Genomic DNA, 19,312 nt, shown 5'->3' with positions numbered 1-19,312 from the left:
TCAATATAGACCAAAGTACAGAGGGTTAGGCTATGCTATTGTGCACCTACCTGATGCATCAGAAGGTGCGAGGCCCTTGCTAAATTCTGTGCACAGACTTTGAGATCTATGCTTTAGACTGTATCTAAACCTGCTCCAACATGGACTGACATTCTGGCCTACTTTCAGCCGATGCGACTTGTCTGTCGCTGAACAGTCGCTTTTTATGTATTCAGCACCTATGTATAATGTTGTAAAAATGCTCTAGAAGCTAAAGTCGCAGAAATGTCACACATATTTGGCCTGCAACTTTCTGTGCGACAAATTCAGACAGGAAAAATCAGTATAAATCCTTAGAAAATTATCCCCCAGTGTCTCCATCTGCTGGCGGTATTGAATAAGCATTGCTGCACTGATGGGGTATGCATTAGACGAAAAAAAAGAAGAAAAAGAAGAATAATACGCCCAGAAAAGAGGCGAAAAGGAGAAAAACGTAAAAAAACGTGAAAAAAAAGTAAGAGGAAGAGAAGGGAAAAAAAGGTGGAAATGGGTTTAAAAGTGATTTCGGCGGAGAAATATATATATATATATATATATATATATATATATATATATGCGCACACACACACATAGATATAAACGTATTCTCCGTTGAGATATTGCAGCCGCTGCTGTGTCCAGGCCCAGGAGCCTTAGCACTGTGCTGTGATGTCACTCAATACCACTGACATCACTAGGTGTAAACAACATCTCTCCTTTGCTGTGTATGTGACTATGGAGCTGTTTGGTGATGTCGTCTATTACGGCCTTCATAGAAGCAACAGGAGATTGTTGCATCCATCTTGAACCCTCAGAACTACAGTGCTATGATGTCACTCACTTCCACAGGCCTTGCAGAGTGTAAACAACAACAACCCAGCTTTGTTGTGTATGTAACCAAAGGGATTTGTGATGTCACCTAGAACCTTCACAGCAGCGACAGCTTTATGAGGAGCATCAGCACTGCTCTGCCTGAGCAGAACCATCACCGCCATAGGTTGTCAAATAACCCGGATTTAACCCACACAGGTAAGTCCAATGGGGTGCAGGCATGTCCTCTATGCTTACAGCTTCCCGTGGGTGTTGGTTTGATACCGTTTGGGGACAGCCAAGGAGGCATCTGCAGGCAACAAAGGTAGGTGTGTGCTTGTGTGTGTGTTTCCTATGCAGATCCTAAGCCCAGTGTCACATGCAAGTAGGAGGAGTAAGAAGGGTTCCTGGCAAATCCGGGTTATGGATTGCATTTAAAAAGGCCCCGTGGGAGTGCAATGGGCCCCTGTCTTGCTGCTTAGCAATAATGGTATGGGTTTAGGTTCTGCTGTGTGTACTGGTGGTTGACTGCCCCCCAGCCCAGAGTGTGCATGGAAAATTGTCTGGCAGCCTCCCTGACAGCAAGCAGTGATAGTGCCCATGAAGGGGACCTTGTTGGGCCCGCCCCTTTCACGGTTATCGCTTCTCGGCCTTTTGGCTAAGATCAAGTGTAGTATCTGTTCTTATCAGTTTAATATCTGATACGTCCCCTATCTGGGGACCATATATTAAATGGATTTTTGAGAACGGGGGCCGATTTCGAAGCTTGCTTCCGTCGCCCTATGCATTGACCCGATATGGCAGTATCTTCGGGTACAGTGCACCACCCCCTTACAGGGTTAAAAAGAAAGATTCCTACTTTCATTGCTACCTGCTTGCTGGCTAGCCAGCTAGCCAGCCCTGTGGGCCTTGCTGCTGCTGCAGCCAAAAAACAAAAGGTGGTGCTGCTGCTGCTTCTGCTGCTTCTGCTTCTGCTTGTGTCTGGCCCCTGTTGGAGCGTCCAGGCACAGGACTTCTGCTGCTGCTGACTAAATGGCCTCCTTAATTGGATCATTTGAGTAGCCAGCACACCTGTGCAGGTAGGGCATGACATGATAGGCAGCTGCCTTGATAGCGGGTGGGTGCTGAATGTTCCTAATTGACAAAATAAGATTAATGCTTATGAAGAAATATAAAATCTCATCCCTTCCCCAATATCGCGCCACACCCCTACCCCTTAATTCCCTGGTTGAACGTGATGGACATATGTCTTTTTTCGACCGTACTAACTATGTAACTATGTAACATAACATGGGGGGGGGGGGGGGGGGGTCTCCTGGCTGTTCACACAGGTGTGTCATTGCTGTACATTGACCATGCATTGCTTCTGTGGTATTGCAAAGGCAAAGACAAATGCTTCCAGCCATCCATTGCACTAATGGATTGGTCATCAGCTGGCTGTCTATGTCCCGCATCAATATAGACCAAAGTACAGAGGGTTAGGCTATGCTATTGTGCACCTACCTGATGCATCAGAAGGTGCGAGGCCCTTGCTAAATTCTGTGCACAGACTTTGAGATCTATGCTTTAGACTGTATCTAAACCTGCTCCAACATGGACTGACATTCTGGCCTACTTTCAGCCGATGCGACTTGTCTGTCGCTGAACAGTCGCTTTTTATGTATTCAGCACCTATGTATAATGTTGTAAAAATGCTCTAGAAGCTAAAGTCGCAGAAATGTCACACATATTTGGCCTGCAACTTTCTGTGCGACAAATTCAGACAGGAAAAATCAGTATAAATCCTTAGAAAATTATCCCCCAGTGTCTCCATCTGCTGGCGGTATTGAATAAGCATTGCTGCACTGATGGGGTATGCATTAGACGAAAAAAAAGAAGAAAAAGAAGAATAATACGCCCAGAAAAGAGGCGAAAAGGAGAAAAACGTAAAAAAACGTGAAAAAAAAGTAAGAGGAAGAGAAGGGAAAAAAAGGTGGAAATGGGTTTAAAAGTGATTTCGGCGGAGAAATATATATATATATATATATATATATATATATATATATATATGCGCACACACACACATAGATATAAACGTATTCTCCGTTGAGATATTGCAGCCGCTGCTGTGTCCAGGCCCAGGAGCCTTAGCACTGTGCTGTGATGTCACTCAATACCACTGACATCACTAGGTGTAAACAACATCTCTCCTTTGCTGTGTATGTGACTATGGAGCTGTTTGGTGATGTCGTCTATTACGGCCTTCATAGAAGCAACAGGAGATTGTTGCATCCATCTTGAACCCTCAGAACTACAGTGCTATGATGTCACTCACTTCCACAGGCCTTGCAGAGTGTAAACAACAACAACCCAGCTTTGTTGTGTATGTAACCAAAGGGATTTGTGATGTCACCTAGAACCTTCACAGCAGCGACAGCTTTATGAGGAGCATCAGCACTGCTCTGCCTGAGCAGAACCATCACCGCCATAGGTTGTCAAATAACCCGGATTTAACCCACACAGGTAAGTCCAATGGGGTGCAGGCATGTCCTCTATGCTTACAGCTTCCCGTGGGTGTTGGTTTGATACCGTTTGGGGACAGCCAAGGAGGCATCTGCAGGCAACAAAGGTAGGTGTGTGCTTGTGTGTGTGTTTCCTATGCAGATCCTAAGCCCAGTGTCACATGCAAGTAGGAGGAGTAAGAAGGGTTCCTGGCAAATCCGGGTTATGGATTGCATTTAAAAAGGCCCCGTGGGAGTGCAATGGGCCCCTGTCTTGCTGCTTAGCAATAATGGTATGGGTTTAGGTTCTGCTGTGTGTACTGGTGGTTGACTGCCCCCCAGCCCAGAGTGTGCATGGAAAATTGTCTGGCAGCCTCCCTGACAGCAAGCAGTGATAGTGCCCATGAAGGGGACCTTGTTGGGCCCGCCCCTTTCACGGTTATCGCTTCTCGGCCTTTTGGCTAAGATCAAGTGTAGTATCTGTTCTTATCAGTTTAATATCTGATACGTCCCCTATCTGGGGACCATATATTAAATGGATTTTTGAGAACGGGGGCCGATTTCGAAGCTTGCTTCCGTCGCCCTATGCATTGACCCGATATGGCAGTATCTTCGGGTACAGTGCACCACCCCCTTACAGGGTTAAAAAGAAAGATTCCTACTTTCATTGCTACCTGCTTGCTGGCTAGCCAGCTAGCCAGCCCTGTGGGCCTTGCTGCTGCTGCAGCCAAAAAACAAAAGGTGGTGCTGCTGCTGCTTCTGCTGCTTCTGCTTCTGCTTGTGTCTGGCCCCTGTTGGAGCGTCCAGGCACAGGACTTCTGCTGCTGCTGACTAAATGGCCTCCTTAATTGGATCATTTGAGTAGCCAGCACACCTGTGCAGGTAGGGCATGACATGATAGGCAGCTGCCTTGATAGCGGGTGGGTGCTGAATGTTCCTAATTGGCAAAATAAGATTAATGCTTATGAAGAAATATAAAATCTCATCCCTTCCCCAATATCGCGCCACACCCCTACCCCTTAATTCCCTGGTTGAACGTGATGGACATATGTCTTTTTTCGACCGTACTAACTATGTAACTATGTAACATAACATGGGGGGGGGGGGGGGGGGTCTCCTGGCTGTTCACACAGGTGTGTCATTGCTGTACATTGACCATGCATTGCTTCTGTGGTATTGCAAAGGCAAAGACAAATGCTTCCAGCCATCCATTGCACTAATGGATTGGTCATCAGCTGGCTGTCTATGTCCCGCATCAATATAGACCAAAGTACAGAGGGTTAGGCTATGCTATTGTGCACCTACCTGATGCATCAGAAGGTGCGAGGCCCTTGCTAAATTCTGTGCACAGACTTTGAGATCTATGCTTTAGACTGTATCTAAACCTGCTCCAACATGGACTGACATTCTGGCCTACTTTCAGCCGATGCGACTTGTCTGTCGCTGAACAGTCGCTTTTTATGTATTCAGCACCTATGTATAATGTTGTAAAAATGCTCTAGAAGCTAAAGTCGCAGAAATGTCACACATATTTGGCCTGCAACTTTCTGTGCGACAAATTCAGACAGGAAAAATCAGTATAAATCCTTAGAAAATTATCCCCCAGTGTCTCCATCTGCTGGCGGTATTGAATAAGCATTGCTGCACTGATGGGGTATGCATTAGACGAAAAAAAAGAAGAAAAAGAAGAATAATACGCCCAGAAAAGAGGCGAAAAGGAGAAAAACGTAAAAAAACGTGAAAAAAAAGTAAGAGGAAGAGAAGGGAAAAAAAGGTGGAAATGGGTTTAAAAGTGATTTCGGCGGAGAAATATATATATATATATATATATATATATATATATATATATATGCGCACACACACACATAGATATAAACGTATTCTCCGTTGAGATATTGCAGCCGCTGCTGTGTCCAGGCCCAGGAGCCTTAGCACTGTGCTGTGATGTCACTCAATACCACTGACATCACTAGGTGTAAACAACATCTCTCCTTTGCTGTGTATGTGACTATGGAGCTGTTTGGTGATGTCGTCTATTACGGCCTTCATAGAAGCAACAGGAGATTGTTGCATCCATCTTGAACCCTCAGAACTACAGTGCTATGATGTCACTCACTTCCACAGGCCTTGCAGAGTGTAAACAACAACAACCCAGCTTTGTTGTGTATGTAACCAAAGGGATTTGTGATGTCACCTAGAACCTTCACAGCAGCGACAGCTTTATGAGGAGCATCAGCACTGCTCTGCCTGAGCAGAACCATCACCGCCATAGGTTGTCAAATAACCCGGATTTAACCCACACAGGTAAGTCCAATGGGGTGCAGGCATGTCCTCTATGCTTACAGCTTCCCGTGGGTGTTGGTTTGATACCGTTTGGGGACAGCCAAGGAGGCATCTGCAGGCAACAAAGGTAGGTGTGTGCTTGTGTGTGTGTTTCCTATGCAGATCCTAAGCCCAGTGTCACATGCAAGTAGGAGGAGTAAGAAGGGTTCCTGGCAAATCCGGGTTATGGATTGCATTTAAAAAGGCCCCGTGGGAGTGCAATGGGCCCCTGTCTTGCTGCTTAGCAATAATGGTATGGGTTTAGGTTCTGCTGTGTGTACTGGTGGTTGACTGCCCCCCAGCCCAGAGTGTGCATGGAAAATTGTCTGGCAGCCTCCCTGACAGCAAGCAGTGATAGTGCCCATGAAGGGGACCTTGTTGGGCCCGCCCCTTTCACGGTTATCGCTTCTCGGCCTTTTGGCTAAGATCAAGTGTAGTATCTGTTCTTATCAGTTTAATGCTGGTGGGGATGGGTGCTGCATGGAGGATGCAGGTGTACCAGGGCTTTCCGGGGCTGGTTCTGAGGAATCAGCTCGACGGCTGCCCCGATGTGACCTGTTCCCTCCGGGTCTCGCCATGAGGCTGAGAGGGTCTAGAGCCGAGGTACTTTTGTGCCTCGGGGAGTGGTGACCCCGAGGTGCCGAAACTCACTGGGAGAATAGACTCACTGAGTTGAAGCACGGGCACCATAATCTCTTCACCTTGTGGCACTCACCTCTTGATTCCCGGCCTTCTGGCTAGGATCAGAGAAATTTTTATAGATCCGGCCGGATGTCCGGGCAGTATATCTGCACACATTCACTTATTTATTTCTTTTTTGTCTCACTGTGTCACTTTTTGCGTGTTGTGTGTTCACAGGATTTGTCAGGATGCGGTAGCCCTTCTGGGTGTCCCTCCTGGCGGTCTAGGGGAGGTGTGTGTGGCCATTAGGTTCCGCACCTCCCTGCAAACACCCCGGGTACTCCTGCTTTGGCAGGGTACCTACCGTAATCGGCTCTGCGGGCAGATACCTTGGCTAACGCCAAGGGGGATGCCGGGAGCATTTGTGGTCCCCTAGTAGCTTCGGCGAAAAGGGACATCGAACCTGGAACCTCGCAGGTACCTTTTGGTCCGGAGGCGAAGGGTAAGGTTTGTTGGGGGGCCTCTCTCCTATCGGAGAAGGGCTTGCGATAGACCGCATCCTTTGTGCACGTTTTTTTTAGTGTAACACGTTTGCACTTTTTCTTGCACTTTGGGTGAATCGAAAGCACGTTCCTCGGCTTTAGATAAAAAAAAAAAAAAAAAAAAAAATCTGTTCTTATCAGTTTAATATCTGATACGTCCCCTATCTGGGGACCATATATTAAATGGATTTTTGAGAACGGGGGCCGATTTCGAAGCTTGCTTCCGTCGCCCTATGCATTGACCCGATATGGCAGTATCTTCGGGTACAGTGCACCACCCCCTTACAGGGTTAAAAAGAAAGATTCCTACTTTCATTGCTACCTGCTTGCTGGCTAGCCAGCTAGCCAGCCCTGTGGGCCTTGCTGCTGCTGCAGCCAAAAAACAAAAGGTGGTGCTGCTGCTGCTTCTGCTGCTTCTGCTTCTGCTTGTGTCTGGCCCCTGTTGGAGCGTCCAGGCACAGGACTTCTGCTGCTGCTGACTAAATGGCCTCCTTAATTGGATCATTTGAGTAGCCAGCACACCTGTGCAGGTAGGGCATGACATGATAGGCAGCTGCCTTGATAGCGGGTGGGTGCTGAATGTTCCTAATTGACAAAATAAGATTAATGCTTATGAAGAAATATAAAATCTCATCCCTTCCCCAATATCGCGCCACACCCCTACCCCTTAATTCCCTGGTTGAACGTGATGGACATATGTCTTTTTTCGACCGTACTAACTATGTAACTATGTAACATAACATGGGGGGGGTCTCCTGGCTGTTCACACAGGTGTGTCATTGCTGTACATTGACCATGCATTGCTTCTGTGGTATTGCAAAGGCAAAGACAAATGCTTCCAGCCATCCATTGCACTAATGGATTGGTCATCAGCTGGCTGTCTATGTCCCGCATCAATATAGACCAAAGTACAGAGGGTTAGGCTATGCTATTGTGCACCTACCTGATGCATCAGAAGGTGCGAGGCCCTTGCTAAATTCTGTGCACAGACTTTGAGATCTATGCTTTAGACTGTATCTAAACCTGCTCCAACATGGACTGACATTCTGGCCTACTTTCAGCCGATGCGACTTGTCTGTCGCTGAACAGTCGCTTTTTATGTATTCAGCACCTATGTATAATGTTGTAAAAATGCTCTAGAAGCTAAAGTCGCAGAAATGTCACACATATTTGGCCTGCAACTTTCTGTGCGACAAATTCAGACAGGAAAAATCAGTATAAATCCTTAGAAAATTATCCCCCAGTGTCTCCATCTGCTGGCGGTATTGAATAAGCATTGCTGCACTGATGGGGTATGCATTAGACGAAAAAAAAGAAGAAAAAGAAGAATAATACGCCCAGAAAAGAGGCGAAAAGGAGAAAAACGTAAAAAAAACGTGAAAAAAAAGTAAGAGGAAGAGAAGGGAAAAAAAGGTGGAAATGGGTTTAAAAGTGATTTCGGCGGAGAAATATATATATATATATATATATATATATATATATATATATATATATATATATATATGCGCACACACACACATAGATATAAACGTATTCTCCGTTGAGATATTGCAGCCGCTGCTGTGTCCAGGCCCAGGAGCCTTAGCACTGTGCTGTGATGTCACTCAATACCACTGACATCACTAGGTGTAAACAACATCTCTCCTTTGCTGTGTATGTGACTATGGAGCTGTTTGGTGATGTCGTCTATTACGGCCTTCATAGAAGCAACAGGAGATTGTTGCATCCATCTTGAACCCTCAGAACTACAGTGCTATGATGTCACTCACTTCCACAGGCCTTGCAGAGTGTAAACAACAACAACCCAGCTTTGTTGTGTATGTAACCAAAGGGATTTGTGATGTCACCTAGAACCTTCACAGCAGCGACAGCTTTATGAGGAGCATCAGCACTGCTCTGCCTGAGCAGAACCATCACCGCCATAGGTTGTCAAATAACCCGGATTTAACCCACACAGGTAAGTCCAATGGGGTGCAGGCATGTCCTCTATGCTTACAGCTTCCCGTGGGTGTTGGTTTGATACCGTTTGGGGACAGCCAAGGAGGCATCTGCAGGCAACAAAGGTAGGTGTGTGCTTGTGTGTGTGTTTCCTATGCAGATCCTAAGCCCAGTGTCACATGCAAGTAGGAGGAGTAAGAAGGGTTCCTGGCAAATCCGGGTTATGGATTGCATTTAAAAAGGCCCCGTGGGAGTGCAATGGGCCCCTGTCTTGCTGCTTAGCAATAATGGTATGGGTTTAGGTTCTGCTGTGTGTACTGGTGGTTGACTGCCCCCCAGCCCAGAGTGTGCATGGAAAATTGTCTGGCAGCCTCCCTGACAGCAAGCAGTGATAGTGCCCATGAAGGGGACCTTGTTGGGCCCGCCCCTTTCACGGTTATCGCTTCTCGGCCTTTTGGCTAAGATCAAGTGTAGTATCTGTTCTTATCAGTTTTCATGCTGGTGGGGATGGGTGCTGCATGGAGGATGCAGGTGTACCAGGGCTTTCCGGGGCTGGTTCTGAGGAATCAGCTCGACGGCTGCCCCGATGTGACCTGTTCCCTCCGGGTCTCGCCATGAGGCTGAGAGGGTCTAGAGCCGAGGTACTTTTGTGCCTCGGGGAGTGGTGACCCCGAGGTGCCGAAACTCACTGGGAGAATAGACTCACTGAGTTGAAGCACGGGCACCATAATCTCTTCACCTTGTGGCACTCACCTCTTGATTCCCGGCCTTCTGGCTAGGATCAGAGAAATTTTTATAGATCCGGCCGGATGTCCGGGCAGTATATCTGCACACATTCACTTATTTATTTCTTTTTTGTCTCACTGTGTCACTTTTTGCGTGTTGTGTGTTCACAGGATTTGTCAGGATGCGGTAGCCCTTCTGGGTGTCCCTCCTGGCGGTCTAGGGGAGGTGTGTGGCCATTAGGTTCCGCACCTCCCTGCAAACACCCTGGGTACTCCTGCTTTGGCACGGTACCTACCGTAATCGGCTCTGCGGGCAGATACCTTGGCCAACGCCAAGGGGGATGCCGGGAGCATTTGTGGTCCCCTAGTAGCTTCGGCGAAAAGGGACATCGAACCTGGAACCTCGCAGGTACCTTTTGGTCCGGAGGCGAAGGGTAAGGTTTGTTGGGGGGCCTCTCTCCTATCGGAGAAGGGCTTGCGATAGACCGCATCCTTTGTGCACGTTTTTTTAGTGTAACACGTTTGCACTTTTTCTTGCACTTTGGGTGAATCGAAAGCACGTTCCTCGGCTTTAGATAAAAAAAAAAAAAAAAAAAAAAAATCTGTTCTTATCAGTTTAATATCTGATACGTCCCCTATCTGGGGACCATATATTAAATGGATTTTTGAGAACGGGGGCCGATTTCGAAGCTTGCTTCCGTCGCCCTATGCATTGACCCGATATGGCAGTATCTTCGGGTACAGTGCACCACCCCCTTACAGGGTTAAAAAGAAAGATTCCTACTTTCATTGCTACCTGCTTGCTGGCTAGCCAGCTAGCCAGCCCTGTGGGCCTTGCTGCTGCTGCAGCCAAAAAACAAAAGGTGGTGCTGCTGCTGCTTCTGCTGCTTCTGCTTCTGCTTGTGTCTGGCCCCTGTTGGAGCGTCCAGGCACAGGACTTCTGCTGCTGCTGACTAAATGGCCTCCTTAATTGGATCATTTGAGTAGCCAGCACACCTGTGCAGGTAGGGCATGACATGATAGGCAGCTGCCTTGATAGCGGGTGGGTGCTGAATGTTCCTAATTGACAAAATAAGATTAATGCTTATGAAGAAATATAAAATCTCATCCCTTCCCCAATATCGCGCCACACCCCTACCCCTTAATTCCCTGGTTGAACGTGATGGACATATGTCTTTTTTCGACCGTACTAACTATGTAACTATGTAACATAACATGGGGGGGGGGGGGGGGGGTCTCCTGGCTGTTCACACAGGTGTGTCATTGCTGTACATTGACCATGCATTGCTTCTGTGGTATTGCAAAGGCAAAGACAAATGCTTCCAGCCATCCATTGCACTAATGGATTGGTCATCAGCTGGCTGTCTATGTCCCGCATCAATATAGACCAAAGTACAGAGGGTTAGGCTATGCTATTGTGCACCTACCTGATGCATCAGAAGGTGCGAGGCCCTTGCTAAATTCTGTGCACAGACTTTGAGATCTATGCTTTAGACTGTATCTAAACCTGCTCCAACATGGACTGACATTCTGGCCTACTTTCAGCCGATGCGACTTGTCTGTCGCTGAACAGTCGCTTTTTATGTATTCAGCACCTATGTATAATGTTGTAAAAATGCTCTAGAAGCTAAAGTCGCAGAAATGTCACACATATTTGGCCTGCAACTTTCTGTGCGACAAATTCAGACAGGAAAAATCAGTATAAATCCTTAGAAAATTATCCCCCAGTGTCTCCATCTGCTGGCGGTATTGAATAAGCATTGCTGCACTGATGGGGTATGCATTAGACGAAAAAAAAGAAGAAAAAGAAGAATAATACGCCCAGAAAAGAGGCGAAAAGGAGAAAAACGTAAAAAAACGTGAAAAAAAAGTAAGAGGAAGAGAAGGGAAAAAAAGGTGGAAATGGGTTTAAAAGTGATTTCGGCGGAGAAATATATATATATATATATATATATATATATATATATATATATATATATGCGCACACACACACATAGATATAAACGTATTCTCCGTTGAGATATTGCAGCCGCTGCTGTGTCCAGGCCCAGGAGCCTTAGCACTGTGCTGTGATGTCACTCAATACCACTGACATCACTAGGTGTAAACAACATCTCTCCTTTGCTGTGTATGTGACTATGGAGCTGTTTGGTGATGTCGTCTATTACGGCCTTCATAGAAGCAACAGGAGATTGTTGCATCCATCTTGAACCCTCAGAACTACAGTGCTATGATGTCACTCACTTCCACAGGCCTTGCAGAGTGTAAACAACAACAACCCAGCTTTGTTGTGTATGTAACCAAAGGGATTTGTGATGTCACCTAGAACCTTCACAGCAGCGACAGCTTTATGAGGAGCATCAGCACTGCTCTGCCTGAGCAGAACCATCACCGCCATAGGTTGTCAAATAACCCGGATTTAACCCACACAGGTAAGTCCAATGGGGTGCAGGCATGTCCTCTATGCTTACAGCTTCCCGTGGGTGTTGGTTTGATACCGTTTGGGGACAGCCAAGGAGGCATCTGCAGGCAACAAAGGTAGGTGTGTGCTTGTGTGTGTGTTTCCTATGCAGATCCTAAGCCCAGTGTCACATGCAAGTAGGAGGAGTAAGAAGGGTTCCTGGCAAATCCGGGTTATGGATTGCATTTAAAAAGGCCCCGTGGGAGTGCAATGGGCCCCTGTCTTGCTGCTTAGCAATAATGGTATGGGTTTAGGTTCTGCTGTGTGTACTGGTGGTTGACTGCCCCCCAGCCCAGAGTGTGCATGGAAAATTGTCTGGCAGCCTCCCTGACAGCAAGCAGTGATAGTGCCCATGAAGGGGACCTTGTTGGGCCCGCCCCTTTCACGGTTATCGCTTCTCGGCCTTTTGGCTAAGATCAAGTGTAGTATCTGTTCTTATCAGTTTAATATCTGATACGTCCCCTATCTGGGGACCATATATTAAATGGATTTTTGAGAACGGGGGCCGATTTCGAAGCTTGCTTCCGTCGCCCTATGCATTGACCCGATATGGCAGTATCTTCGGGTACAGTGCACCACCCCCTTACAGGGTTAAAAAGAAAGATTCCTACTTTCATTGCTACCTGCTTGCTGGCTAGCCAGCTAGCCAGCCCTGTGGGCCTTGCTGCTGCTGCAGCCAAAAAACAAAAGGTGGTGCTGCTGCTGCTTCTGCTGCTTCTGCTTCTGCTTGTGTCTGGCCCCTGTTGGAGCGTCCAGGCACAGGACTTCTGCTGCTGCTGACTAAATGGCCTCCTTAATTGGATCATTTGAGTAGCCAGCACACCTGTGCAGGTAGGGCATGACATGATAGGCAGCTGCCTTGATAGCGGGTGGGTGCTGAATGTTCCTAATTGACAAAATAAGATTAATGCTTATGAAGAAATATAAAATCTCATCCCTTCCCCAATATCGCGCCACACCCCTACCCCTTAATTCCCTGGTTGAACGTGATGGACATATGTCTTTTTTCGACCGTACTAACTATGTAACTATGTAACATAACATGGGGGGGGGGGGGGGGGGTCTCCTGGCTGTTCACACAGGTGTGTCATTGCTGTACATTGACCATGCATTGCTTCTGTGGTATTGCAAAGGCAAAGACAAATGCTTCCAGCCATCCATTGCACTAATGGATTGGTCATCAGCTGGCTGTCTATGTCCCGCATCAATATAGACCAAAGTACAGAGGGTTAGGCTATGCTATTGTGCACCTACCTGATGCATCAGAAGGTGTGAGGCCCTTGCTAAATTCTGTGCACAGACTTTGAGATCTATGCTTTAGACTGTATCTAAACCTGCTCCAACATGGACTGACATTCTGGCCTACTTTCAGCCGATGCGACTTGTCTGTCGCTGAACAGTCGCTTTTTATGTATTCAGCACCTATGTATAATGTTGTAAAAATGCTCTAGAAGCTAAAGTCGCAGAAATGTCACACATATTTGGCCTGCAACTTTCTGTGCGACAAATTCAGACAGGAAAAATCAGTATAAATCCTTAGAAAATTATCCCCCAGTGTCTCCATCTGCTGGCGGTATTGAATAAGCATTGCTGCACTGATGGGGTATGCATTAGACGAAAAAAAAGAAGAAAAAGAAGAATAATACGCCCAGAAAAGAGGCGAAAAGGAGAAAAACGTAAAAAAACGTGAAAAAAAAGTAAGAGGAAGAGAAGGGAAAAAAAGGTGGAAATGGGTTTAAAAGTGATTTCGGCGGAGAATATATATATATATATATATATATATATATATATATATATATATATATGCGCACACACACACATAGATATAAACGTATTCTCCGTTGAGATATTGCAGCCGCTGCTGTGTCCAGGCCCAGGAGCCTTAGCACTGTGCTGTGATGTCACTCAATACCACTGACATCACTAGGTGTAAACAACATCTCTCCTTTGCTGTGTATGTGACTATGGAGCTGTTTGGTGATGTCGTCTATTACGGCCTTCATAGAAGCAACAGGAGATTGTTGCATCCATCTTGAACCCTCAGAACTACAGTGCTATGATGTCACTCACTTCCACAGGCCTTGCAGAGTGTAAACAACAACAACCCAGCTTTGTTGTGTATGTAACCAAAGGGATTTGTGATGTCACCTAGAACCTTCACAGCAGCGACAGCTTTATGAGGAGCATCAGCACTGCTCTGCCTGAGCAGAACCATCACCGCCATAGGTTGTCAAATAACCCGGATTTAACCCACACAGGTAAGTCCAATGGGGTGCAGGCATGTCCTCTATGCTTACAGCTTCCCGTGGGTGTTGGTTTGATACCGTTTGGGGACAGCCAAGGAGGCATCTGCAGGCAACAAAGGTAGGTGTGTGCTTGTGTGTGTGTTTCCTATGCAGATCCTAAGCCCAGTGTCACATGCAAGTAGGAGGAGTAAGAAGGGTTCCTGGCAAATCCGGGTTATGGATTGCATTTAAAAAGGCCCCGTGGGAGTGCAATGGGCCCCTGTCTTGCTGCTTAGCAATAATGGTATGGGTTTAGGTTCTGCTGTGTGTACTGGTGGTTGACTGCCCCCCAGCCCAGAGTGTGCATGGAAAATTGTCTGGCAGCCTCCCTGACAGCAAGCAGTGATAGTGCCCATGAAGGGGACCTTGTTGGGCCCGCCCCTTTCACGGTTATCGCTTCTCGGCCTTTTGGCTAAGATCAAGTGTAGTATCTGTTCTTATCAGTTTAATATCTGATACGTCCCCTATCTGGGGACCATATATTAAATGGATTTTTGAGAACGGGGGCCGATTTCGAAGCTTGCTTCCGTCGCCCTATGCATTGACCCGATATGGCAGTATCTTCGGGTACAGTGCACCACCCCCTTACAGGGTTAAAAAGAAAGATTCCTACTTTCATTGCTACCTGCTTGCTGGCTAGCCAGCTAGCCAGCCCTGTGGGCCTTGCTGCTGCTGCAGCCAAAAAACAAAAGGTGGTGCTGCTGCTGCTTCTGCTGCTTCTGCTTCTGCTTGTGTCTGGCCCCTGTTGGAGCGTCCAGGCACAGGACTTCTGCTGCTGCTGACTAAATGGCCTCCTTAATTGGATCATTTGAGTAGCCAGCACACCTGTGCAGGTAGGGCATGACATGATAGGCAGCTGCCTTGATAGCGGGTGGGTGCTGAATGTTCCTAATTGACAAAATAAGATTAATGCTTATGAAGAAATATAAAATCTCATCCCTTCCCCAATATCGCGCCACACCCCTACCCCTTAATTCCCTGGTTGAACGTGATGGACATATGTCTTTTTTCGACCGTACTAACTATGTAACTATGTAACATAACATGGGGGGGGGGGGGGGGGTCTCCTGGCTGTTCACACAGGTGTGTCATTGCTGTACATTGACCATGCATTGCTTCTGTGGTATTGCAAAGGCAAAGACAAATGCTTCCAGCCATCCATTGCACTAATGGATTGGTCATCAGCTGGCTGTCTATGTCCCGCATCAATATAGACCAAAGTACAGAGGGTTAGGCTATGCTATTGTGCACCTACCTGATGCATCAGAAGGTGCGAGGCCCTTGCTAAATTCTGTGCACAGACTTTGAGATCTATGCTTTAGACTGTATCTAAACCTGCTCCAACATGGACTGACATTCTGGCCTACTTTCAGCCGATGCGACTTGTCTGTCGCTGAACAGTCGCTTTTTATGTATTCAGCACCTATGTATAATGTTGTAAAAATGCTCTAGAAGCTAAAGTCGCAGAAATGTCACACATATTTGGCCTGCAACTTTCTGTGCGACAAATTCAGACAGGAAAAATCAGTATAAATCCTTAGAAAATTATCCCCCAGTGTCTCCATCTGCTGGCGGTATTGAATAAGCATTGCTGCACTGATGGGGTATGCATTAGACGAAAAAAAAGAAGAAAAAGAAGAATAATACGCCCAGAAAAGAGGCGAAAAGGAGAAAAACGTAAAAAAACGTGAAAAAAAAGTAAGAGGAAGAGAAGGGAAAAAAAGGTGGAAATGGGTTTAAAAGTGATTTCGGCGGAGAAATATATATATATATATATATATATATATATATATATATATATATATGCGCACACACACACATAGATATAAACGTATTCTCCGTTGAGATATTGCAGCCGCTGCTGTGTCCAGGCCCAGGAGCCTTAGCACTGTGCTGTGATGTCACTCAATACCACTGACATCACTAGGTGTAAACAACATCTCTCCTTTGCTGTGTATGTGACTATGGAGCTGTTTGGTGATGTCGTCTATTACGGCCTTCATAGAAGCAACAGGAGATTGTTGCATCCATCTTGAACCCTCAGAACTACAGTGCTATGATGTCACTCACTTCCACAGGCCTTGCAGAGTGTAAACAACAACAACCCAGCTTTGTTGTGTATGTAACCAAAGGGATTTGTGATGTCACCTAGAACCTTCACAGCAGCGACAGCTTTATGAGGAGCATCAGCACTGCTCTGCCTGAGCAGAACCATCACCGCCATAGGTTGTCAAATAACCCGGATTTAACCCACACAGGTAAGTCCAATGGGGTGCAGGCATGTCCTCTATGCTTACAGCTTCCCGTGGGTGTTGGTTTGATACCGTTTGGGGACAGCCAAGGAGGCATCTGCAGGCAACAAAGGTAGGTGTGTGCTTGTGTGTGTGTTTCCTATGCAGATCCTAAGCCCAGTGTCACATGCAAGTAGGAGGAGTAAGAAGGGTTCCTGGCAAATCCGGGTTATGGATTGCATTTAAAAAGGCCCCGTGGGAGTGCAATGGGCCCCTGTCTTGCTGCTTAGCAATAATGGTATGGGTTTAGGTTCTGCTGTGTGTACTGGTGGTTGACTGCCCCCCAGCCCAGAGTGTGCATGGAAAATTGTCTGGCAGCCTCCCTGACAGCAAGCAGTGATAGTGCCCATGAAGGGGACCTTGTTGGGCCCGCCCCTTTCACGGTTATCGCTTCTCGGCCTTTTGGCTAAGATCAAGTGTAGTATCTGTTCTTATCAGTTTAATATCTGATACGTCCCCTATCTGGGGACCATATATTAAATGGATTTTTGAGAACGGGGGCCGATTTCGAAGCTTGCTTCCGTCGCCCTATGCATTGACCCGATATGGCAGTATCTTCGGGTACAGTGCACCACCCCCTTACAGGGTTAAAAAGAAAGATTCCTACTTTCATTGCTACCTGCTTGCTGGCTAGCCAGCTAGCCAGCCCTGTGGGCCTTGCTGCTGCTGCAGCCAAAAAACAAAAGGTGGTGCTGCTGCTGCTTCTGCTGCTTCTGCTTCTGCTTGTGTCTGGCCCCTGTTGGAGCGTCCAGGCACAGGACTTCTGCTGCTGCTGACTAAATGGCCTCCTTAATTGGATCATTTGAGTAGCCAGCACACCTGTGCAGGTAGGGCATGACATGATAGGCAGCTGCCTTGATAGCGGGTGGGTGCTGAATGTTCCTAATTGACAAAATAAGATTAATGCTTATGAAGAAATATAAAATCTCATCCCTTCCCCAATATCGCGCCACACCCCTACCCCTTAATTCCCTGGTTGAACGTGATGGACATATGTCTTTTTTCGACCGTACTAACTATGTAACTATGTAACATAACATGGGGGGGGGGGTCTCCTGGCTGTTCACACAGGTGTGTCATTGCTGTACATTGACCATGCATTGCTTCTGTGGTATTGCAAAGGCAAAGACAAATGCTTCCAGCCATCCATTGCACTAATGGATTGGTCATCAGCTGGCTGTCTATGTCCCGCATCAATATAGACCAAAGTACAGAGGGTTAGGCTATGCTATTGTGCACCTACCTGATGCATCAGAAGGTGCGAGGCCCTTGCTAAATTCTGTGCACAGACTTTGAGATCTATGCTTTAGACTGTATCTAAACCTGCTCCAACATGGACTGACATTCTGGCCTACTTTCAGCCGATGCGACTTGTCTGTCGCTGAACAGTCGCTTTTTATGTATTCAGCACCTATGTATAATGTTGTAAAAATGCTCTAGAAGCTAAAGTCGCAGAAATGTCACACATATTTGGCCTGCAACTTTCTGTGCGACAAATTCAGACAGGAAAAATCAGTATAAATCCTTAGAAAATTATCCCCCAGTGTCTCCATCTGCTGGCGGTATTGAATAAGCATTGCTGCACTGATGGGGTATGCATTAGACGAAAAAAAAGAAGAAAAAGAAGAATAATACGCCCAGAAAAGAGGCGAAAAGGAGAAAAACGTAAAAAAACGTGAAAAAAAAGTAAGAGGAAGAGAAGGGAAAAAAAGGTGGAAATGGGTTTAAAAGTGATTTCGGCGGAGAAATATATATATATATATATATATATATATATATATATATATATATATGCGCACACACACACATAGATATAAACGTATTCTCCGTTGAGATATTGCAGCCGCTGCTGTGTCCAGGCCCAGGAGCCTTAGCACTGTGCTGTGATGTCACTCAATACCACTGACATCACTAGGTGTAAACAACATCTCTCCTTTGCTGTGTATGTGACTATGGAGCTGTTTGGTGATGTCGTCTATTACGGCCTTCATAGAAGCAACAGGAGATTGTTGCATCCATCTTGAACCCTCAGAACTACAGTGCTATGATGTCACTCACTTCCACAGGCCTTGCAGAGTGTAAACAACAACAACCCAGCTTTGTTGTGTATGTAACCAAAGGGATTTGTGATGTCACCTAGAACCTTCACAGCAGCGACAGCTTTATGAGGAGCATCAGCACTGCTCTGCCTGAGCAGAACCATCACCGCCATAGGTTGTCAAATAACCCGGATTTAACCCACACAGGTAAGTCCAATGGGGTGCAGGCATGTCCTCTATGCTTACAGCTTCCCGTGGGTGTTGGTTTGATACCGTTTGGGGACAGCCAAGGAGGCATCTGCAGGCAACAAAGGTAGGTGTGTGCTTGTGTGTGTGTTTCCTATGCAGATCCTAAGCCCAGTGTCACATGCAAGTAGGAGGAGTAAGAAGGGTTCCTGGCAAATCCGGGTTATGGATTGCATTTAAAAAGGCCCCGTGGGAGTGCAATGGGCCCCTGTCTTGCTGCTTAGCAATAATGGTATGGGTTTAGGTTCTGCTGTGTGTACTGGTGGTTGACTGCCCCCCAGCCCAGAGTGTGCATGGAAAATTGTCTGGCAGCCTCCCTGACAGCAAGCAGTGATAGTGCCCATGAAGGGGACCTTGTTGGGCCCGCCCCTTTCACGGTTATCGCTTCTCGGCCTTTTGGCTAAGATCAAGTGTAGTATCTGTTCTTATCAGTTTTCATGCTGGTGGGGATGGGTGCTGCATGGAGGATGCAGGTGTACCAGGGCTTTCCGGGGCTGGTTCTGAGGAATCAGCTCGACGGCTGCCCCGATGTGA

The 19,312-nt window shown here is 46.7% G+C and overlaps 7 non-coding genes and 3 pseudogenes across 7 annotated transcripts; all 10 read left to right on the top strand.

Moving 5' to 3' along the window:
- The first annotated feature begins 1,466 nt into the window (after positions 1 to 1,466).
- Positions 1,467 to 1,657, top strand: LOC130323054 (U2 spliceosomal RNA). The gene has a single exon (XR_008868437.1). It is a non-coding gene; the product is annotated as a U2 spliceosomal RNA (small nuclear RNA).
- A 2,092-nt stretch (positions 1,658 to 3,749) lies between these two features.
- On the top strand, positions 3,750 to 3,940 carry LOC130323074 (U2 spliceosomal RNA). Its single transcript, XR_008868452.1, has one exon. It is a non-coding gene; the product is annotated as a U2 spliceosomal RNA (small nuclear RNA).
- A 2,091-nt stretch (positions 3,941 to 6,031) lies between these two features.
- Positions 6,032 to 6,190, top strand: LOC130323068 (U2 spliceosomal RNA; annotated as a pseudogene).
- Positions 6,191 to 6,884: 694 nt separating this feature from the next.
- On the top strand, positions 6,885 to 7,073 carry LOC130323066 (U2 spliceosomal RNA). The gene has a single exon (XR_008868448.1). It is a non-coding gene; the product is annotated as a U2 spliceosomal RNA (small nuclear RNA).
- Positions 7,074 to 9,169: 2,096 nt separating this feature from the next.
- Positions 9,170 to 9,329, top strand: LOC130323069 (U2 spliceosomal RNA; annotated as a pseudogene).
- A 691-nt stretch (positions 9,330 to 10,020) lies between these two features.
- LOC130323067 (U2 spliceosomal RNA) lies at positions 10,021 to 10,210 on the top strand. The gene has a single exon (XR_008868449.1). It is a non-coding gene; the product is annotated as a U2 spliceosomal RNA (small nuclear RNA).
- Positions 10,211 to 12,307: 2,097 nt separating this feature from the next.
- On the top strand, positions 12,308 to 12,498 carry LOC130323073 (U2 spliceosomal RNA). Its single transcript, XR_008868451.1, has one exon. It is a non-coding gene; the product is annotated as a U2 spliceosomal RNA (small nuclear RNA).
- A 2,096-nt stretch (positions 12,499 to 14,594) lies between these two features.
- On the top strand, positions 14,595 to 14,785 carry LOC130323072 (U2 spliceosomal RNA). Its single transcript, XR_008868450.1, has one exon. It is a non-coding gene; the product is annotated as a U2 spliceosomal RNA (small nuclear RNA).
- A 2,094-nt stretch (positions 14,786 to 16,879) lies between these two features.
- LOC130323065 (U2 spliceosomal RNA) lies at positions 16,880 to 17,070 on the top strand. Its single transcript, XR_008868447.1, has one exon. It is a non-coding gene; the product is annotated as a U2 spliceosomal RNA (small nuclear RNA).
- A 2,088-nt stretch (positions 17,071 to 19,158) lies between these two features.
- LOC130323071 (U2 spliceosomal RNA) lies at positions 19,159 to 19,268 on the top strand (annotated as a pseudogene).
- Positions 19,269 to 19,312: the final 44 nt, after the last annotated feature.

Source organism: Hyla sarda, unplaced genomic scaffold (assembly GCF_029499605.1).
Source record: "Hyla sarda isolate aHylSar1 unplaced genomic scaffold, aHylSar1.hap1 scaffold_2424, whole genome shotgun sequence".
NCBI classification, from domain to species: Eukaryota; Metazoa; Chordata; class Amphibia; order Anura; family Hylidae; genus Hyla; species Hyla sarda.
This window is presented reverse-complemented; position numbering and strand designations above follow the sequence as displayed.